This window comes from Rhipicephalus microplus, chromosome 5, assembly GCF_043290135.1.
Source record: "Rhipicephalus microplus isolate Deutch F79 chromosome 5, USDA_Rmic, whole genome shotgun sequence".
Taxonomy (NCBI): Eukaryota; Metazoa; Arthropoda; class Arachnida; order Ixodida; family Ixodidae; genus Rhipicephalus; species Rhipicephalus microplus.
The window spans coordinates 120,504,390-120,527,836 of record NC_134704.1 but is presented as its reverse complement, the minus strand read 5'-3'; positions in this window follow the sequence as shown (position 1 = coordinate 120,527,836).

Below are 23,447 nucleotides of genomic sequence, written 5' to 3'. Positions count from 1 at the left end.
AGCTCCATCTGTGTGTCAGTAATGGAGGGGCACCATATAATAGAAGTCTCAGGGCTCTACGTATAAGAGTAAATTCAGATACTGTAGAATACCGTGTTCAAAATAAATGCTCCTATCTGCTAAAACAGCCTTTCTTCACCAAATGCGGTTACGTTTACTCGCGTTTGAAGCTTATTGCCGCTTTTTCGTTCCGTTGTCTAGATTTCTCAACTTATCAGCGCGTTCTCGAAAATCTCTCATTTGTACCCCGAATATTGTCGCTTAAACAAAATAAAGCAACAAGATTTTTTTATATTACTGTATGATGGCCTTCGGTTGTCTATTTACGAGATTTTAAGAAAAAGCGAAGATGGGGTTTTTTTAATAATCAAATTTCAGTGCAGTACACTTTTGCCAATATGAGAATTTTGACGCAATATATATAAATTTACAATTGCCCTACGGCAGCAATAATTTATGTACTTTATAAACACACTATATCCTTAAAACGTGTGAAGTTTGAAAACGCCGCTTGAATTACTTTCGGAGAAAAAAAAATGAGGAATACGTGACTTATTATAAACTGTCGCAAAATTAGACATTTTCAAAAGCTATTTTCTCAAGGTCTACAAATTTGAAACCGTATGAATTCATTCTTCAATAGACATGTGTTCCAGGTAAAAAATATCTTTTTTTAAACAAAATTATTTGTCTTTTTATAGCATCTGCAATTTTCGAAAATGACAGATGACGTAATTGGTGCCTCCGTGTAGGTGAAGTTTGATATTTTTTTTCTCGTAACTTATGCCGTTAATCATAAATTGAAATTGACTTTCGGGCTACATGGTGAGAGGTGCCCGAAATATAATATACTCAATGAAATCTAAAATATCAACTTTTGGACCCGTGTCGATCTCTCGTGGAATCAATCACCCCCCATCATTAACCTCCGTGTTCAGAAACGCTCCTTCACGTGGCACACTCTCATAGCAGTAGCAGCGTGTTTGAAACCAGCGTGTGCGTTGGCGGCGTCGTGGCGCAGCTTTCAGGGCCACGTACGGTAATATTCCGTCATAAACGCGTCTGTGTGGCATTGAAGGTGGCGGCAAGTCAAGCTCAAGACAAGGAGCTTTTATGAATGCGGGCGTAAGAATGAAGTTGTACTGAGATGGCTTCAAGGGGCCCAGCGGCACATTTACTACAGCCTTATTTAGCACTGGAACGCATGTAGCCGGGATTACTGAAAGAAGCTATGAGTCCTCAAATTCAATACTTGAGCAGACTACAACGAGAAACGTTCTGTTTCACATTTTACACGCCTACTGACGTCAAAGACCGCTTCCAATCGCAGCGCGCGTCTCATAAGGACATCCTGGAAATCTCATCTGATGGTGGCTTTCACACAATACCTCGTGATCGCTCTTTTTGAGGGCGTCGATAGCATGATTACTACGAACCATGCACGTGCGTCGAGTAGCAGACGCTCCCATAGTCACACTGTGTAAGATACACACATACGCTTTGGGCAAGGTCAGTTCTCAGTTTGCATGCAAGGCGCGTTTTTTACGGCAACGCCGGCGTTCATTGCCTCGTGCATTTTTGGCTCGCTAAACACTCGGCACAAATTTCCACATATATTTGCAGGCGTTCCATATCCTCGTTCGGAGGCTAAGTGTTGTGTTTGTTATTCTGAAAACACATCATTTAAAGAGGAATGATTCTTTCTGGAAAAATATAAAAAAAGATTTTTGCTGTTTTAGCATTCAGTCAAAGGCCTAGCTACCACCATATGAATATGACATGCTATTTCTCGCATCAAGCCAATGAAAAGCAAATGGTGTTTGTCGTCACGCCATATGACATGACGTCACTTACCATAGTAAAAATAGCCGCTGTGTGACGCCGCAGTGTGAAATCAAGGTAGTTTATCCCGTGAATTGAAATTACAACTGCGTCGATTTTGACGTTGTCTTGTGCGCAACGATATCGGCGTGTTCCACAGCACCACGAGAACTAATGATAAATACGTGTTCAAATAGTGTCACAGGGCCCCTTTACTGCTCTTCCATAGAAGAGTATATTTTATTTATCTCGCAGGCAAATTTGGGCAACCTGAACCGGATTCGCGAACAACTACCCATGATATTTGCAAACATTGCCTTCTTGCAGGTAACGTACCTATTTTCGGTCATTAAATTACTGCTACAATCCTCGAAAAGTTTGTATAGTGAACTGTAAGGTTAATATAATTCACGTGAATAATTGTTTTCTCATAAATGAGGTTACCATATAAGGTGAATAAATATATGAACAAAACTGTCCCAATAAATAGTTTTAACATTTCGTACTGCTATGAGGTGTTCGTCGCTTTCGCTGAAAACCGTTACTTTTTGCTAAATTTAGTTTCGCGTAAATAGGTATTCCTTGTAACACTTCCATTCATCGTTCCATACTGTGGGTATAAAATTCCTGCCTGTGCGATCTTTTGAAAAAGGCCTGCATGATGACAACTTCTTGAGATAACTTGTCTAGTACAAAAACAAATGAGTAATTATATGTGGCCTGTTAACGCCAGCACTGACACTAATGTAGTTCACGTGTAACAAAGCTATCCCTTATAAAAATGGCTGTTGATTTTTCATTGTTGGATTGTGATCGAATGATTCACTCTATTGATCATCAATGGTTCCGCAATACTCATTGACTTGCTTCAATACATTGTCAACAATATTCATGTTGAACATTTTGCAATAAAAATGTCATTGACTCATTTTTACCGCAATACCATTGAGGAAGTATTTCGTGAACTAAAGTTCTGTTGAGCACTTAGCAATTGATATTTTATTGTATCATATCTATCAAAAAACCATGGACGAAATATTTCCTAAATAATAATTATGCTGAGCACTTTGCAATAAAATTTTTATTGTCTCATTTCTGTCAAAAAACCGTGGACAAAATATTTTGCAAGCAATATTTTATAAGAAAAATTGAGACGCACGCCCACTCATGTTCTCCTGCGTGCACGCGCGAAGGAGGAGAAAGAGAAAAGAAAAACAGAGGCGAGAACCGAGGATGCTGAGAAGTTTCGTATTCGCGGTGCGGCTGCTCTATAGCGCATGCGTGACAATATTGAAACACTGGCTTCTATGTTGATGCTCGTGTTCTAAAAAATGAATCTTTTTTTATTGGCGCCAGTATGCCCTACGGCATCAGTTTAAAAAAAGTTCTGTTTTCTGTATAAAGGCCAGGAGTTGCCGATGCAATGGACCGTGCGTCCAGCGCGTCAAGACAGGTGGTCGGCCGGGGTTGGTAGTGTAGCCCCCGTAGGTGGTGAGTGCGAGCCTTGTGAAGGCCCGGGAAGGTTCCCAATAGTTCGTCAAGCGTTGCCTCTGTGGCTTGGGCAACGCAGAATGGGCATGTCGTTGGAAGAGGCTGTGCACCGGATGTCCATGTAGCCCGGATTGCAGGAGTCAAGGCGGTGTCCATACGAATCCTCCTGAGCGCAACCTCTTCTCGGTGAGTTAAGCCACCGAGAAGGTCTGATTAACGCGGCGGAATGAGTGCGCGCGTAGAGCACCGGAGGGTCTCTTTTTCCATGAGCAGGCTGTCCTTCAGGGACAAACGAAGTAGAGGCAGCGGGTGTTGAGCAGTCACTGAATGGCAAGCGGCATCTGCTTTCAATTGAGCCGCTACAGACCGGCGGGTCCACAATACGCGGACAGGACATGCACACGAGTGGATCAGTCGGTGTATATCAGAGGCTATATCGAGGGAGCTGGTCACTTTTCGCAGCTCTCGAACTGCCTGCGTGGAGTCCGTATATACAAGCAACTTATCGTGTGACAATGAAGCCATTTTGGATATCATAACTTTCAACCTGCCCCGTATTGCAGTGAGCTCTGCTAATAGGGATGGAAATTGTGCCTCTGTTACGTAAGAGCACATATTTTGGATTTCAGGTTACGCGGGGCAGACGAGACTGGTGTGCAGAATGCAGTCTTCGATAGCTGTATACCGCTAGTGAGTTGGGGGTGGTAGTGATGACGCCCTTCGTCGCCACTTGTCGGGTGGATTGTCGTAGGCAAATTAGAGGTCGGTTATCACTGGCCTGTGCCTTGAGCCATGGTGGAACTTGTTCCAAGGGTGCGTCAGGCTGTGACAGCAATGAATTGTAGTAGTGAGCTATAGCTGCCACCGCAGAAGCAGCTTGAGTCTAGATATAGCGAGTGACTCGACGCTGGTGTGAAATTCCGTCAATGGTGTTCAGCTGCGCTTCCGCCTGGAAGGTCGCGATAGGCCTTATACGAGCAAGGCATGTAATCGTCCTCATGGAATCTCGGTTGGTGGTTTTAAGCAAGTGCCAGTCTCTCAATGTCAGTCGTTGAAACTGATCTTGATAAACGAGCCAAGGTTGTATGATTGATCGCACCAAAATACGAGCCATTCAAGAACAGGCACCTCCGGTCTTTCGAGAGATGCGACGAATGAGATGAAGGGTTTTGCACTCTCCCGACGAGTAGAGCGAACCCACGCATTCGCAGAGCCATATGTGCCCAGTTCGATCCTGAGCACACGTATTGTGGATACAGGGGTGAGGGTGTGGCCATTTAGGCTTGAACAAATAGGCGTCTGCACGAGGCGACGACGACCTCGTCTGTTGGTGATAGATATGAATGCAGTCTTCGTTGCAGATAGTGTTAGTCCTTCGCACGCAAACCAGTCCAACGCCTTGTCCAAAGCACTCTGAAGGCCTCCTGCTGGCGTTGCAGGTCTGGATGTAGTGTCCAGACAGTCAAATCATCCGCATACAGGATGAAGAAGGCAGCTGGAATGCGTGCTAGTTGCCAGGCGAGGGGCGACAGGGCAAGATTGAAAAGTATCAGGGCCAGCAGCGAGCCCTTTGGTACACCCCGCTTCATTACAAAGTGTCCGGTTCGTTTCTTGCCTACTCGGAAGCAGAAGGTGCGGTGTGCCAGAAAAGACACCACAAAGTCTCAGACGCGAGGCGGACGTTGAAGCCTTTGCATTATGCTAATAATCGCAGAGTTGCTGACATCGTCGTAGACCTTGTGAACGTCCATGGCAAGAAGGGTTCGAATGCTGCTTCATCTTCTTCCAACAAGCACAATAGACGTCAAATGATCTAGGCCATCTTTTGTACCGGAATGCGGTCAAACTTCAATCTGGGATGGTTGGTACCAGGCGTGCTTTTTCAGCCACCAAAAGATGCGCGACGCCAACATGCTTTAGATAAGCTTTCACAACGCACACGTCAGAGCAATCGAACGAAGAATTGAGAGGTTTTTCGGGTGCTTTCCCGGCTTTGGTATCGGCACAACTTCGGCATGCTTTCACAATTCAGGCAGCTCTCCGGTCGTTGAAATGGCGTTGAACGTGCCCAGCAGTCACTGTTGTGCAAGGTCATCCATGTTTTCGAACACTTCATGAAGATCCCATCTAGCCCTAGTGCCTTGCGTACTTTTGCCTGGTCAATTCCTGCCTGGAGCTCCGCCATCGTGTACGGCACTTCCATGCCTTCGATGTCTGACGGACTTGGAGTCGTACCAACCTCCGGAGGCAGATTATACGGACAGCCGAATAGTGGTGGGGCCAAGTTGTAGGCCTGAAAAAAAACCTTAACTATTTGTGGAGCGAACTGGCTTGGCGTGTGTCCAGATGACCGACACTCACTGGCCGCTAGGTCCGGCGTACACAAAATGAATCGCACTGATGATTTGAGGAAAGCATGGCAACAAAGAAACAAACGAAAGGCAGTGAGTCAAAGAAAGATCAAAACTGAAAATTGGTTGCATAATTTGATGATAAACTTGAACATCAAGTATACAGAAGTCAAGTGCAGAAGTCAGCAGGATAGCGTATGCCACTGAAATTTTCTCAGTCTTTGAATATTAAGTACAGTTTTTATATTCTAGCATGTATTTGTAGCAGTGAACCACGTCCAAGTGAACCAGTGCACTGCTGTAGAGATAATGTACCAGCTGTAAAAACCCCCTTTTTTCTAAAACGCAACTGGATGGAGTAACAATAAAGATTTGAAGGTTCCTTCTGCACCATTTTTTGACCCCATCTGCACGCGGATGTTCACGAAAGAGATGTGCAGAAGCATTGTTTATTTGAAGGGAGACCCATCTGTCTGCCGCTATCTGTGTACGTCATACTTGAGCCTGGTGCGCGTCTTGGCTTTCACTTGAACAGCGGTGTGATGCTGAATAAAGGTAAGAGTATACCCATTCCCCATGAATAAGATCAGCTAAGGACTGAAAGTGAGCAAAAACCCACTCTATATTGCGAAATAATGCACATAAATTTTAATTGCGGAAATACGTAATCATCTAAATCCTAAAAAGACGCTGCTGCCCCAGCGTGCTGCTTGTGGCAGTTCGCGCGTACGGAATGCAAATGTTAGAGTAGGCATGCTAAAGTACCCGCGCTACGTTGACTTGTGAAAGCGCATTGTCTTCAAACAGCTGAGAATAGGCTGCTATCACTGACACACGTGTACCTCGCGAGACAAGTAAGTGAAATTGCTTACAGCACGCGCACGTGCGAGAAACATACATAAGTTTCAACAGCCGAAAACAGCCTCGTTGTGCTGGTGTCCGCGAATTTCGGTGAGCGAAACACCCGCAGTTCATGGGGAAGTACTAAAATGACGCACGAACACACGCTAATTGTTCTTGCAGAACGACGCACCACGTACCAAAGTGAAAGCCGAAAGCACTCGCCATTCTTGTCTCGAGTTCATTAAGCCCTACAAACTATTCACTGACAAAATGCCTCCACAAACAAACGCATATGGCACGAAAATTTCAAACTTCCACCGACTCTTTGCAAAAAGCCACTTGGTAGACATATACCCACAAAACGTCTCGCCATATGCACTGGCGCTGTGGTACAATGGGTAAGACATCTGCTTCACGTGCATGAGGTCCTGAATTCGATTCCAATGTTGGGTGGTCTGCAGATGTAGGTGACTGCAATATTAATGGATCTGTAATCACCTATGGTGATAATATCTACTGCATTATTGCCGAGAAACCAACTTCGAGTGTGCGAAATATACGTTTTTTCGCATTGATGAACCATTGATGGCTATCAATTGAAAGTCGTGGTTAAATTTTCAATGCTTGTCAACAATAGCCTTTGGGGTGTTTCGATGAATCCACAGCGTATTTTTTATTGCTATTTCATTTGTTCTCAATCATAAATCTATATCCAGTTAACTTATGGTTTTACTGAAAGTAAAGGGCCAATTTTCAATACTCTTCAGCAATTTCCTCAACGGTATTTTAATTGAACTGTCATCTTTTCTTATGCCACGTGTTGTAATAGCTAAATACATTCTCTTTGTTTTTTTTCAATGAAAATTTTCGTAAGGGATATACGCTAAAACATGCTTCTGAGTATCGAATCGAAAAAAAAAATATTTCTTGTTACGTATTTCGAGTAGGAATACACAGGGGACACGAATGGGTATTTTTGTTGGAAGTGCTGCAGGTTGATGAATGTGAAAACTGATCCAGTAGATGCAGAGTTCTCAATATTTTGTGGAAACAGAAAACAAGTGCAACACTGGCACAATAAAAAAGGTTGTAGGAGCAAAATTCTCTGTTGTATATATCAAAAATGCAGCTCTAGACACGCTTCCAGCAGTTTGCTAACTTAATTGGTCTCAATCTGCGGACGCATTTGTAAACTATATGCAGAAACACCACTTATACTACAGTTTGTCTTCTTGTAGCATTGTTCAATCTGGTTTATTTGAAAGCATTAAAAATAAATATAACAGTATTATAAATATTCGATATATAAGTTCAAGTCGCATTTCTTTATATTTACTACGCGGGTCTCAGTGAAACTTTGCAGCAATATTTTTGTACAAGAAGATCAACAAAGAGTTCGATTCGTGAACAAGATAGAATTGACAAGTATTCACACAGGCCACACTCGAGTAGAATCATCACTTTGGGAGATATATGCAAAATAGTTATTTTTAAAAGTCACTAGGACTTGTGAAACGTTGGTTGACGAGTATAAGTTTATAGGTTGATTGTGGTTCGGAAACTCATAAAGGCTTCAGTGTGTCATTCAGAAAAAAAGGGTAAATTATTATCTATGGTAAAAGTTCGCTTTAGCTGTCTTGAATAAATTCGATAAGAAAGTTCACATTATTTAAATTTAAAGATGAAACGTTACATCCGTCGAAAAGTTTACATTTTTGTTAGAGAATCGAAAACGGCCACAACTCTACAAATAGCAGGTTTCCAAGTGTAATCATGAGTTTTCCCGTTTTGTGGCACTTTCTAGTACCATTAGCAACAAATTTGCATTGCTGGAAACAGTACAGTTACATATTTTAGGTTCGATGCTTCTTGGGGTGTGGGTCTATCCCCCCTCTTTCATAGACTGTTGTAGTAGCCCCTCATAGTTAGTTTTAAAGATTGCTCACTAGATGGCGTTGTATGTATGTATTCGGTTCGGTTTGCACTGTTGTTCGGACGACGTTCGGTTTGTACTGTCACGGTTTATGGACGTGTTTTTTGAGCGCTCCCGATCGACTGCGCAGATAAGTTGTTTTGCATGTTTTTAGCTTGTCCTTATAATGATAGGGCAGCAGGTAAAATCCCTGTAGCACTTATTTTATTGTACAGCTTTTTCGGGGGTCAGTCACCAGGTATTTATTAGTTTGTGTGTTTGATTTTTTTGTTTTTTGTTGTTTTTCTTTTTCTTTTCCACCCCGTGGGGGAGGTGCACGTATATTGAACACGCAGTTTCTCTTTTTCGTAGGGCAGGGCTCGAGTTTTGTAATTATCGAGAGAGTCAAGTCATATAACAATTGGTGTCGGAAAGACAGACAGACAATTGGTGTCGGAAAGAGACTGTGAAGTGTTCAGGATGTGGGGTTGGTTTTAAAGTGGACACAAGTGTAGAAGCGGAAGGAGAAGAGGCTGACGCGAAGTATAGGCAGTGTGAGGTCAAGGAAAAAATGGAGAAAATGATGGTTACCCAGAGTGACATGCTGATGAGAATCTCCGAGCTCGAGACTGCATTGGCGACAGAGCAAGATAAAACGAGGGCTATGGAAGAAAAGCTGAAGCCCACCGAGGAAGCGCTAGCCAAGGTGAAAAGAGCAGCGACCTACGGAGAGAACAGTAGGGAACCAGAAACCAGAACTGCGGAGAAAAAAGAGCAAGCAAGCTTGGAAAAAACAGGTTCAGCCGGAATATTTGTAGTCGTAAAGGTGGAGCTGGGAGGGGACAAAGCAGCCAGCGTCACAGGTGCATGTAACCCCCAGGTGCAGGACGCTCCAGCTGAAAAGTCACAGCATGTGATAATTGCCGGGGACTCGAATTTAAATCAATGCACAGAAGCCATCAAAGAGGTGACAAGAGGTGACAAGAGGGTGCAGTAGGGGCGTTCCCAGGACGCAAGGTGGAAGCAGTAACGAGGCAAGCGAGCGCTAATCTCAAAACTACAGCTGATAGACGAAACCTCGTGATAATTTCAGGCCATGAACGATGTCTTAAATGAAGATACAGAAGGACTAGCAGCTACACTGGCGAAATGCGTCGACGACATGCGCGCCACTTCTCCTGAGGTAAAGGTAGTGATATGCACAATACCGGAGGTACCGGTGCGTGATAGCAACATGCAAAGAGCGGTTGTCAACGCAAACCAAGAGATATGACGGATGAGTCGAAAGAAAGGCTTTGAGGTGGTGGAAATAAACAGAGAGGTTCATAGGTGAGGTGGTTTTCAACGAAACAGAATGCACTGCCATGGGCGGCTAGGTCATGAGGTGGGTTGGCGACTTGCAGGACGTGCCGTAGCTTTCTTGGGGGGCAAGCGGACCCTTCGGGGTGCAGGATAGCTAGTAACGAGGATAACAACCAGCGAGACTCTTTGACAGGTAGTATGAACAGATACGATTCCAAAGTGGCACCAGTATCTAAGATAGGTAGAGTCCGGGGCAGAAATAAACGTAGGCACGAGTTCCGAGCCATTTCAGACATAGGGCATATTGACATGCATGGCGGTAGGAACAGGCTGAAGTGGGAAGAGATAGAAAAACAGCCAAGGGAGGAGAGACCGATGAAATACGGTTTTGTAGAAACACAGCTCAGGGACATGAAAGAACCTCCTAACACTGCGGACTACGCGTGGGAATATTGTAATAGAACAGAGGGCAGCAGAAAGGGGGGTGGTATTGGGGCATTCATTCATAAAATACAGACTGGCAAAGTGTCAAGTAGGAGTGCAATGAACATCAATGGCTGAAAGAAAAAGTGTCAGGGCAAATGACACTCCTTGGTTTCGTGTACTTGTGGACGAGAGCAAAGGCCAGAGAGAAAAACGAGGAAATGGTAGAGTGTTTATTAAAGGACATTCAGTAGTTAGGAGGAGAGTGCGGGATAATTATACTAAGAGATATGAACGCACACATAGAAGATATAGATGGGTATACCGACCCGACAGGTAAAATGATCATAGATATGTGTGAAAGGCTGGATTTGATCATTTACAACAGTACCGAGAAGTGTGAAGGGCAAATACCATGGGAGGTAGGAAGACTGCAGTCGACAATATATTACGCACTGATGTCACATAGGATGTATGATAGCTCAGGGGAATGAATGCACATAGATGAAGGCGGCTCCAGAAGTCTGGGTAGTGATAACAAAATTATCAAGCTAAGTTTTGGAAGAGCAGTGAGAGTGGGAAGGAGACAAGATGAGCAACTATAGGAAAATTTTTTTCAGAAAGGCAAATTGAAATAGCCAGTAAACAATTTGAGAAAGTTATCACTGAGGATAATAAAACAGTGTGGATATACACGAATCAAATAAGACTGTTCGAGCTAGAGCTTGCTAAGGCACGTGACAAGTCACCGCGGAAAAGAAGACACAAACCCAAAAGTTTGTTGGTTGAGGAAGTTAAGAGAGCCATAGCAAAACGTCAGGAAGCCTCTAGGGAACACAGACATGCTAAGCAGCGAGGTGAACTGACAGATGATGTTGAAAGAAAATAGGAAATCTTTATAAGCTGTAGAAAGGATGCATCCCTTCTGATCAATGAAAAGATTAGAAGAAAGGGAGCACAGTGGCTTGCAGATGTGCATAAAATAGATAGAAAGGCAGCTGCGAAATTTCGGAACCATATAAACTCCGTAAAAAATGAGACTAGCCTAGAGCAGAGGTTTATAACTACAGCTCAAGGTCCTAGGCTAGAAGGGAACGAAGCTATTGAATATATAGGAACAAGGGTGACAGAAATATTTCAACAAAGGGCTTTATGCACCACAATAGACAAGGATGAATCAAGTGGCGCAATGGCTCCATATTCAAAAGAAGAGTGGGAAAGGGCTGAGAAAAGGGTTCCTAGTAGTACGTCAACAGGCTCAGATGGCATTCCAAATATGCTGATAAAGATATTACGCCCGAAGTCGAATCAGACTTTGAGAGAGGCAGTGAGAAAAATAATAATATATGGAGAAGTTGCCGATGGATGGAAATTAAGCAGGGTGAGCATGATCTATGGGGACAAAGCTGACATAAACAACTACCGTCCTATAACAGTGACATCAGTGGTCTACAGGCTGGCGATGCATATTATAAAGGAAAGACTCCAGGCATGAATAGAGGATGGTGGGGTGATGGGGTAACTGCAGAATGGGTTTCGGAAACACGGGAGGTCGGAAGACAATCTGTTCTCACTGACGCAGTGCATCGAAATAGCAGAAAAGGAACACAGGCCCCTGTGGCTAGCATTTTTGGATATCAAGGAAGCGTACGACAGCGTGGTTCAAGAGGAATTGTGGGGACTACTGGACACTCTAGGCGTGGAAGATGTAGTCACTAATCTTTTAAAGGATATCTATAAAAGTAACAAGGTATTTTTAAAGTGAGGAAAACAGGTATCCAAGCCTGCAGAGGTAAAACGGAGGCTTAGGCAGGGGTGTCCCCTGTCACTCTTATTATTCATGATGTGCCTACAAGTATTAGAGGCCAAATTAGAGGGAAGTGAACTGGGCTTCAACCTCTCCTTCGTCAAACAAGAAAAACTCCTTGAACAGGCACTGCCAGCATTGAAGTACGCAGATGATATAGGGCTAATGGCCGACAACAAGGAAGATTTGCAGGGACTGGTTGACATCTGCGGTAATTAGGGAGATAGGTTAGATTTCAGATTCAGTAGGGAAAAATCAGCAGTCATGATTTTAAATGACAATGAAGGTAGTGAGCTTAAAATACAGAAGGTCACGCTAGAGATAACAGGTAAATACAAATATCTGGGCGTATGGATAAGCAATGGGGCCAAGTACCTAAGAAAACACGAAATAGACGTGTCAACTAAAGGTAACAGGAATGCAGCGGTAATGAAAAACAGGGCGTTGTGGAATTACAATAGGTATGATGCTGTCAGAGGAATATAGAAAGGGGTCATGGTTCCTGGTCTGACGTTCGAAAATGCGTTCTTGTGCATGAGTTCATAAGTTCAGGCAAGATTAGAAATTAAGCAACGTAGAGTAGGTAGGCTTGCTTTAGGAGCTCACGGGAGAACACCAAATTAGGGAGTACAAGAGGATATGGGATGGACATCATTTGAGGGCAGGGAAGCTAGCAGCGAGATATAATTTGAGAAGTGATTGAGGGAAGTGGGGGAGGAGCGTTGGGCTAGGAAGGTATTCAGCTACTTGTACATGAAGAATGTCGATACAAAATGGCGGAAGCGAACCATAAAACGGACTGGTAAATACTTGGAAAACAGCAGTGGCCAAACTAAAAAGAATTATCGGTTATGAAGAAGGTGAAGGAAGCTGAGACCGATATGTGGAAATTGGCATGATTAAGAAGTCCGCACTAGAGATCTATCGAAATTTTAAGCAGGAAATGCCAAGGAAAGGATCTTTATTATTACTCGGGGTAGTTCTCTACTGTGTGAGGCCAGAACGGGAATATTGCGAACCAAGACATATCGGGCCAAATACGAAGGGGTAGGCACGATATGCAGTGCGGTTGGAGAGGAAGAAGAAACTGCCGAACACTTGATAATGTTCTGTAAAGGGCTTCACCCTATAGTTCAGGATGATGGCGCAGAGTTTTTTTAAGCACTGGGGTTTAAGGATAGTGAGGGCAAAATGGACTTTAAGCGGGTAGAATTAACTAGAAGGAGGTTATCTGATTGGTGTCTAAAGTCAAGGCACGAGTAAAAATTAAACCCTTCCCTGCCAAGTAGGAATCCTCAACCTCACTATTTAAGGGGAAAAAATAAATCTAGTTTTTGGTTCATTCAGTACTACGGCTTGGTGGCGCTAGCCACCGCCTGATCTAGAGGGTACAGCCATATCCATCCATCCATCCATCCATCCTTAGAAATTTAACTAGGTGGCGTTAGCAGTTTTTGTATAGTTTATGAATAAAGAAGATAGATGGTGCTTTCATAATAAGAACTTTGCACCGTATGTACGGAATAGATGAAGATGAGTGGGGCGAAGTGCCCGTAAGTCTGTTTGTCTATCTAATGCGTGCCCTAGTGTGATAGCAGTGGACGAATGGACAGAAAGACACACAGACAGACAGATGGACGGATGGATGGATGCACCGACAGACAGACAGACACACAGACACACAGACAGACAGACAGACAGACAGACACACAGACAGACAGACAGACAGGCGCTTCACCCAACTCATTCAATTCAACTCAATTCAATTTTATTTCATCCCAAGGATGAGGGCAGGCTCGGGTCAAAAGTGACGTTTTGTCACTTGAGGAGAACCCGAGCCTCCCTAATACATGGCAAGCAACGTGGACATGGGTAAAGAAACATAGGCCATGAACATATAGGCAATGAACATAGGCCATGAGATGTTTATCGCAGTACAAGTCGGAAGATGCACGTACAGTAATGCTATGTACAGAGACTTATATGCGTAAGTAGTTCTTTTGGCACAAATTCCGAAGTACAATGCAAAATATGACAGAATACGAAATACTATATATATGACAACAATGCTAAGCATAGAAATTGCGTGTACACACGTACACATAACTATACACACATATATGCAGATGCATATACAGACACATATATATACACATACATACATATATATATATATATACACACACATACATATATATATACATACCTATATACACATATATACATAGACAGTTCCATGAATGCCTGGACCACCATTTTCTCGATTTTCACGATAAAAGCACTTTCCTAATGTCACGTGCACTGCATTTCTCAAGGATTATTTTTGCCTCCAGTAGTTTATTTAATAACAAAGGAACACTAAAACATAACATCTGTCGCCCAAAGTTTGTTCTACAGAATGGAAGGTTCCAATGTTGTTGGTGACGAGTAGGGTAAGAATTAGCATGCGTTTCCAATACAAAAATATCTAAGAAGGCACGATTTTTATGAAAAAGAGATTGCTTATATCTTATTGCTAGGGAATACTCGTAAAGTTTGTGAATTGGGACAATATTATAACGCTGAAACAGTTCATCAGTGTGTAGATAGTAGTCGACATTTGCTATAAACCTGATCGCTTTTTTGTAGTCTGTATATTTTACTTATGTTGGTTGCTGTCGTACTTGCCCATATGAAAAAACAATAATTTACATGCGACAAAAACAAGCTGTTATAAAGCGTTAGTTTAACAGAAACTGGAAGAAAATAACGCATTCGCGCAAGTATGCCCACACATTTTGATAGGTTCGTAATTAGATTATTAATCTGAGGATCCCACGACATTGTGCAATTAAAAAGTACTCCTAATGTTTTAACGGTTTCTACGATTTCAACAGCCGCGCTACCTATACGTAATCTATTGTCTAAGGAAATCTGTCTCCTCGAATAAAAAACTACAGCTTTTGTTTTTGTTGCATTAAAGAGTAATGAATTTCGTTCACTCCATGAGTTTAAGCTTTTTAACGTAGTGTTTAAAAGTGTGGTCATGGCAGTCATGTCGTTACCTGTAAAGAAAATGCTGGTGTCATCCGTGTATATTATGTATTTAGCTTTGTCACTGACCTTGAAAATGTCATTTATGTATAGGTTAAAAAGCGGTGGTCCTATAATACTACCTTGCGGAACCCTTGTGGTTATTGCCTGGAAAGAAGAAAATGAATCCTTAATTTTTACACATTGTGAGCGGTACTTGAAGTAAGATTTCAAAAAGGAAAGTGGAATGCCGCGAACACCATATACTTCTAATTTTTCATATAAAGTATGATGACAGAGACGGTCAAAAGCCTTAGAAAAATCTATGAAAACACCAATGCAAAGTTCTTTACCCTCAAGCGATTTAAGAATTATTTCTTTCTGAGCTAGTAAAGCAGTCTCCATCGACCTGCCCTTCATACAACCATGTTGAGATTGGGATATTATGTTAAACTTCATACAAAAATTCATGAGTCTTTTAAAAATTATTTTCTCCAAGCCTTTTGAAGATATGGGTAATGTAGGAATTGGCCGATAGTTCGTAAGATCAGTCTTGTCTCCTTTCCTATATAACACGCTGACAACGGACATTTGCATTTGTCATCATCAGTTACTGCGTGGATTTCCTGTGAATGTTCAGGAAGTGTTTCCACTTTAGTCTATATGATTGATTGATTTGTGGGTTTTAACGTCCCAAAACCACCATATGATTATGAGAGACGCCGTAGTGGAGGGCTCCGGAAATTTCGACCACCTGGGGTTCTTTAACGTGCACCCAAATCTGAGCACACGGGCCTCGACATTTCCGCCTCCGTCGAAAATGCAGCCGCCACAGCCGGGATTTGAACCCGCGACCTGCGGGTCAGCAGCCGAGTACCTTAGCCACTAGACCACCACGGCGGGGCCACTTTGGTCTATATATTAGGCTAACTGAGCCCTTTATAATACGTCTTTACGTTGTTGTTATGAAACTAACTTTATTGCCGTGAAAATGAGATAGAAAAACTACTTGTAGGTGTACCACCAGGCTAAAATGCGTAACAACTGTCTTGCCGTGGTTCTTTAAAAAATGGCAGCATATCCACGTAGTGAATGATGGAGAGTGAGGTGAAACATTCGTCCATCCATTCGTTCTTGCTTCCATCCGTCCATGCATACGTCTGTGTGAATGTCCATGCGTTCATTCGCCCGTCCGTGTGTGCGTCTGTTTGTGCGTTCGTCCCTGCGTTCGTCCATGCATCCACCCCTGCGTCCATTCACGCATCCATCCATGCATCTGTCTGTGTGTCCGTTCGTCCATCTATTCAACACTCCAAGTACCACCATCTCTCATCTTTTCATGATATATTCCCCATATAAAAGCACCGCCATCCAGCGGACATTCCAAGGCCAAAACAAGAGGTAGCACACGCACACTTTCCTACGGCTTGCGCTTCGTATCTACTTCCCACCTTTAACCACCTCGAGTTCATGGTATATACTAGTTCACTGTATTCATGGCACTGCGGTCCAACGCTCGCTAAACCTTTCTAAAACCTAGGAGGTTACGCCCAGCGAGTATAACGTAGCAACCTTTTTCTGTCAGATAGTGCTCAATGTGCATGCCATTGACTGCTAATGGGAAATGGGACACAGGAAATTTGGCTTTTACTTTCTTACGGCTTGCACCTCGTATCTACTTCCCACCTTTAACCACCTCGACTTCATGGTATATACTAGTTCATTGTTTTCATGACACAGCAGGTCAACGCTCACTAAACCTTTCTAAAACTAAGGAGGTTACACCCAGCGAGTATAACGTAGCAACCCTTTCTTGTCAGATAGTGCTCAATGTGCATGCCAATGGCCGCTAATGGGGATTGCAGCGTGCGCGTTATCTAAAAGCCGAACGCTCCTGCCTCATTCCCCATTAGCAGCTATTGACATGTACATTGAGCACTATTTTTTATTGTTCAACAAATCACACAAGAAATCTCTCACCGGCACCACCTTGGAGATCAAAATGTTATACTTGTTACACACTACAACGGCTACGAGGGACGAACAGGTGTCGCTATAAGGTGCTTCGACCCTAAAAAATCGCAGCACATTCACAGAATGAATGATGATGAGGGGAGCGAAACGTCCGTCAGTTCATTCAGCTCTCGTCCATTCGTTTGTTTTTGCTTCCGTCCGTGTGTCTATTAATGCGTCCATCCGTCTGTGCGTCTGTCCGTCTGCCTGTCCATGCGTCTGCCCATGCGATCTTGCGTGCGTCCGTCTGTCCGTATGAGCGTCCGTGCGTGCGCCCGTCTGTGCATCCATGTCTCTATCCGTGAATCTTTCTCTGTCCATCCGTTCGTTCACCCATCCATCAAGTGAATGCTCCAAGCACTGCCATCTCGCGTATTTTCATCATATATTCTTCATATAAAGCACGCCCATCCAGTGGACATTCCAAAGACTAAACGAGAGGTCGCTACCTACTACTACTACATACATCGTTGACGCACGACCCACGGAATAAGAAGCTTCACCCTTAAAATATCGCTGATCCCTCCGCCATAGGAGTCAGTAAAACACGAAAGTAATACGCGTCATTAGGGAACTAGTTTAAAGTTAACAGTGCATTAAGGTAAGAGGTTTTGCACAATGTCTATTGGTTAACATGGATGCATCCACTTTGTCGCTTAGTCATACATCTCTATCCCCCCGACTGGCACTCATCATTAGGAATGAACAAACCCTTTTGGCATCAGATGTTTGTGGTAATTCCAGTAGTTAAGGCGGAGAGCGCAACTGGAGAATACAATGTGACAGCCAGAAAAGTGTGACTGGTTGGACAAGAAACTCCCACTAAGGTCGCCTATAAACACCACTGCCAGACCAATGCCTGGCCTAACGAGAGAGGAACGCAACGTGTGTCGCGTGTTACTTTTGGCCGGCGGCGATTATCCGCGGGGCGAGCGTGCATGGGGAACGCGGAGTGAAAGCCAGACGAAGCCGGTGGGCGTGTCAGATCTCTATCTTCGACATTAGGATGGAGTTCTTTACAAAACATTATCAAATATTCAGCTGTTTTCTCCTGCTCTCCACACGCAATACATACCGTGTCTGTGCTTTCATATTTTGCTCGGTACGTCTCGGTCCACAATACTCAATTTCCAGCCTCGGAGAACAGAGAACTACCTCGAGAATTTTTGTAGAGTTTTCCCCTTGCAATTTTCTGCTTAAACATTCGGTAGGTTGATGTTGATGATTTGTGAGGTATAACTTCTCAAAACCGCCATATGATTCTGAGAGACGCCGTAGTGGAGGGCTCCGGAAATTTCGACTTTCCAGAGTTTTTCAACGGGCACCCAAATTTCAGTATACGTGCCTAAAACACTTCCACGTCCATCGGAAATGCATAAGTACGGTAGGTCTCCAGGGATGATTTCGTAAGCATTCCCACATTCTACATGTCCCTCTCTGTTTTCTTCACCTTCTTTTTAACCGATGTTTCCTTTTGGTTTGCTATTTTGTTGTTGTCTAAATGCTTGCTTGGAAATTTTTGAGTTTGTTTCCTCTATTTAGTATCGGCATTCTTCATGTACAAGTAACTAAGAACTTTCGTAGCCCAACACTCCTCTTCCATTTTTCTCAATCGCTCCTCAAATTCTATCTTGCTGCTATCTTCCCTGCACTCAAAAGATGTCCATCCGATATCTCCCTGTACCTCCTGATTTGCTGTATTCCCGTGTGCTCCCAAAGCAAGTCTACATATGCAACGTTGTTTATTTTCTAATCTTGCTTGTACTTCTAATTTCATGCAAAATACCGCATTGCCGAACGTCAAACCCGAGACCATGACACCTTTCCAAATCCCTCTCGCAACGTCCATACCCATTGTAGTTCCACAGTGCCTTATTTTTTTATTATAGCTGCATTCCCGGTGTCCTTAGTCATTACGTATCTTTCGTGCTCCCTTAGATACTCAGCACCGGTATTTATCCATACGCCCAAGTATTTGTACTTATGCACTATTTCTATCGTGACTTCCTGTATCTTATGCTCACTGCCTTTGTTATCATTTAAAATAATGATTGCGAATTTTCCCCTGCTTGACTTCAAATTTAAGCTATCTCCTACATTACCACAGATGTCTATCAATCCCTGCAGATATTTCTTGTTGTCGGCTATTAAGACTATATCATCTGCATACATTCATGCATACATATTAAGACTATATCATCTGCTGGTAATGACTGTTCGATTTGCTTTGCTTGATTGGCAAAAAAGAGGCTGAATCAGAATCTACTCCCCTCTAACTTGGCTTGTAGTCCCTGGAGATACAACATATGTAACAAAGGTGAAAAGGCACATCCTTGTTACTTTTTATAGATGTCCTTTAGATTAGTTACTCCATTTTTAACAATTAGGATGTCCAGTATTCCCCGCAAGTCTTCTAGAATCACACTATCGTAAGCTCCCTCGATATCTAGAAATGCCAGCCCCAGGGGGCTTGTGTTGTTTCCGCAATTTTATTACACTGCATTAATGAAAACAGATTGTCCTTCAACCTTCGTTTATGGAACCCCTTTTGTAGTTCTCTCAGCACCCCCTCATTGTCCACCCATGTCTGTAGTCGTTACTATCTGCATCACCAGCCTGTAAACTACTGATGCCACTGTTATAGGACGGTAGTTGATTATATCGGCTTTGTCACTCGTTTCTTCATAGATAATACCCGTCCTGCTTAGTTTCCACCTATTGGGAGCTTCACAATCAATTAGGGCTTTGCTTGCTGCCTCTCTTAATGTTTGGTTAGACGTTGTTCCCAGTTTCTTTATTAGGATGACTCGGAAGCCGGCAGGGCTTGTTGAGTTGCTATTAGGAACTTTTTTTTCTGCCCTATCTCACTCTCGTTGTCCCAATGGAGCCCCTGAGCTAAATGGTCCATCCTCATCTGGTACGATGCAGGCAGCGCTGTATTGATGTTTAAATTTTTTCCGTACTCATTGTTTTTATATATTTTATTGCCTCATCCCTTTCTAGTCTGACCCCTTTACCTGAAGTTATAAACCTGTTTCATGCTTTTCTTATTACTCAGAAAATAGAGATTATTCCAAAAGTTTGCAGCTGCTTTTTTATCCTTTTTGTTAACTTCCGCCATTCAGTGGGCCCCCTTTCTTCTTGTCTTTGCACTGATCAAATCAGACGCTTTCCTTTTGCAGCTCAAAAAGATATCCCATTTTCTTTTGACATCATCTATCGGTTCACCACTCTGATAAGCATACCTGTGCTCCATGGAGGCTTCCTGTCGCCTTAGTATGGCTTCCTTACCTTCCTCATCTCACCAACTCTTGGGTTTGTGTCTGCTTTTTCCGGCTGATTTGACTCGTACCTTAGCGAGCTTTACCTCAAACAATCGAGTTGGATTTGTGTACGCACACTTTGTTTTAGTATCCTCGGTGTATATTTTCTCAATTTCTTTATTTGCTATTTCCCTTTGCTTTTCTGAATAAATATCACCACGTGGTTGCTTGAAATGCTGTCTTTTCAATTTCATTTATCTCCCAAAACTAAGCTTGATAGGTTAGTGATCACTACCTAAGCTTCTGGACTCATACTCATCTATGTTCATCACCCTAACCCGATCATAATTCCTATGTGATATGATTGCGTAATCTATCGTCAACTGCAGACTTCCCACCTCCCATGTTATATGCCCTTCACATTTCTCAGTGCTGCTGCAATTAATTAAATCATGCCTTTCACGCATGTGTATTAGCATTCCGCCTGTTGGATCACTATATCCATCCATATCTTCTATGTGCGCATTCATATCCCTTAAAATAATTACCTCACACTCTTCTCCTAGTTCGTCAAACTCATTTCCTCTGCGCTGCACCATTCTTTGAATTTCCTCTCTGGCTTTTACCCCTGTCCACATGTATACCAAACCGAGGAGCGTCATTTGTCCTGCCACTTTACCTTTTAGCCATGAATGCTCCTTGCACTCCTACATGACCCTTTGCCAGTCTGTACTTTTCTGAATGAATGCCCCAATACAACCCCAATTTCTGCTGCCATCTGTTCTATTACAATATTCCCACGTGTTGTCCAAATGGCTACGAGGTTGTTTCATGTCCCTAAAATGCGTTTCTGCAAAACCATATACCATGTGCCTCTGCTTCTTTAGCTGTTCTTCTACCTCTTCCCATTTCAGCACGTTGCTGCCACCCTGCATGTTAGTATACCCTATGTCTGAATGGGCTCGGCTTTCATGGCTATGTGTAGTTTTGCCTTGGACTCTACCTATCTTAACTGCTGGTGCCACTTTGGAATTGTGTCTGTCTATAACACCTGTCAAAGAGTCTCCCTTGTTGTTTTTCTTGTTACTAGCTATTCTTCACAACTAAGGGCCCATGTGACCCCCAAAAACCTACTGCGCGTCCTGCAAGTCACCAACCCACCTCAGGACCTAGCCGCCCATCGAAGTGAATTTTGTCTCAAGGACAACCACCCTACCTAATCACGTCTCTGTTTAATTCCACCACCTCAAAGCCTTTCTCTCGACTCATGCGCCATATGTCTTGGTTTGAGTTTGACAACCGCTTTTTGCAGGTTGACGTCACGCAATGGTACCTCCGGTATTGTGCATATCATTATCTGTACCTGAGGAGAAGTGGTGCGCATGTAATCGACCCCTTTCGCCAGTGTGGTCGCTAGTCCTGCCGTATCATCATTTAGGACATCGTTTAAACCACCTGAAGTTATCACGAGGTTTCGTCTATCAGCTCTAGTTTTAACTTTTGCGCTCGCTTGCCTCATGACTGCTTCCAGCTTGCGTCCTGGGAAGGTCCCTACTGCAACCCTCTTGTCACCTATTACACTCTTTTTGATTGCTTCTGCGCGTCGATTTAAATTCGAGTCTGGTGATTATCACACTTTGTGACTGTTGAGCTGGAGCGTCCTGTTTGTGGGGGTTACTTGCACCTACGACGCCAGCTGCTTTGTTCACTAGAACCCCCCCCCCCTACTTGCTGAAGCTGGGTCTTGCGACCATAGAACCGGCTGAACCTGTTTTTCCAAAGTTGCTGGCTCTTTCTTCTCCACCGTTCTGGTTGCTGGTGCCCTACTGTTCTTTCCGTCGGGCGCTCCTTTGTTCACCTGCGCTAGTGTCTCCACGGCGTACTTAAGCTTTTTGCCATAGCCCTCGTTTTCTGTTGCTCTGTCGCCAACGCAGTCACCAACTAGGTGATTCTCATCAGCAGTTCACTCTGGGCAACCATCATTTTCTCCACTTTTTCCTCGACTTCACATTGCCTACACTTGGCGTCAGCTTCTTCCTCATGCGCTTCTGCACTTGAGTCCATTTTCAAGCCCACCCCGCTTCCTGACCAGTTTACACTCTTTTTAACCATGTCTTTTTGACATAAATGTTCTTATGACTTGTCTCAACCGATAATTACCAAACACAATCCCTGTCCTACGAAAAAGAGAAAGTCTAAGCTCTACTACAAAAATTTGCATGTTCAATGTACGTGCACCTCCCGCACAAGTGTCAAGAGAAAAAACAAAAAAAAAACACACACGCACGCACAAGCTAGTAAATACCTGGTGACTTACCCCCGAGAAAGCCGTACAATGTAATAAGTATACAAAGATTTTAACTGCTGCCTTATTTTTTATAAAGGCAAGCTCAAACATTCAGAAGCACTCTGTTCTGGCCATGAGCCTGAGTCCAAGGTAATCAGGTTGGGAAAAAATTCTGTGAGTCCAGGTCCTGCTGAGCCCTAAACGAGAAATGTTTTTTTTATTGTGAAGCATCTGCACAGTCGATCGGGAGCGCTCAAGAAACACGTTCATCCTTCCAGTGGGGTATGGGTAAGGGCGCCACCTGGCGGTGTGTTAAGGCGTTGACAAAATCGCATTTCAACAGGACACACCAAATGGGATGAATGCTTGGAAACGACGCGTTGAAGAAACTAAAGGCGAATGCTGTGAACATGAGGCTTTACTGTGCGTTACCAAGAACACCATGAGAGGACAGTGTTAGATATAAGTGATGTATCTTTAAAAGCGTACAAAACATGTGACTATGGCACAGGGGATAGCGTGCCCAGAATTTGTTGTCCTGGACCTATGGATCATGAGTTGAAATATAATTGAATGTACTACTTTCTCCGTTTTCTAACTGTGAATATTTTTTACGTCATTTTGGTGGCGTAATTACGTCACTAGAATCTCTGTCTACCCCGGCATAGAACGTTTTTGTGTTAAAAGGTAACCCTGAAAGTAAACGCTAATGTGAAAGAAAAAAAGATGACAACCTCTTATTGCCAAAGATTGCTGCTGTTGGATTTCTTATCCAGCGCCACTCGAAATCAATGTGTCGACAGAAAATAAAATTGGGAAGTAAGTGTACGAGTGGAGTATGCATACCAATATAAAACTTAATTGAGTATGTCGAGATTAGTCCGACAAGAATACACATAAAATATTTTCTTCAGCGAATCTA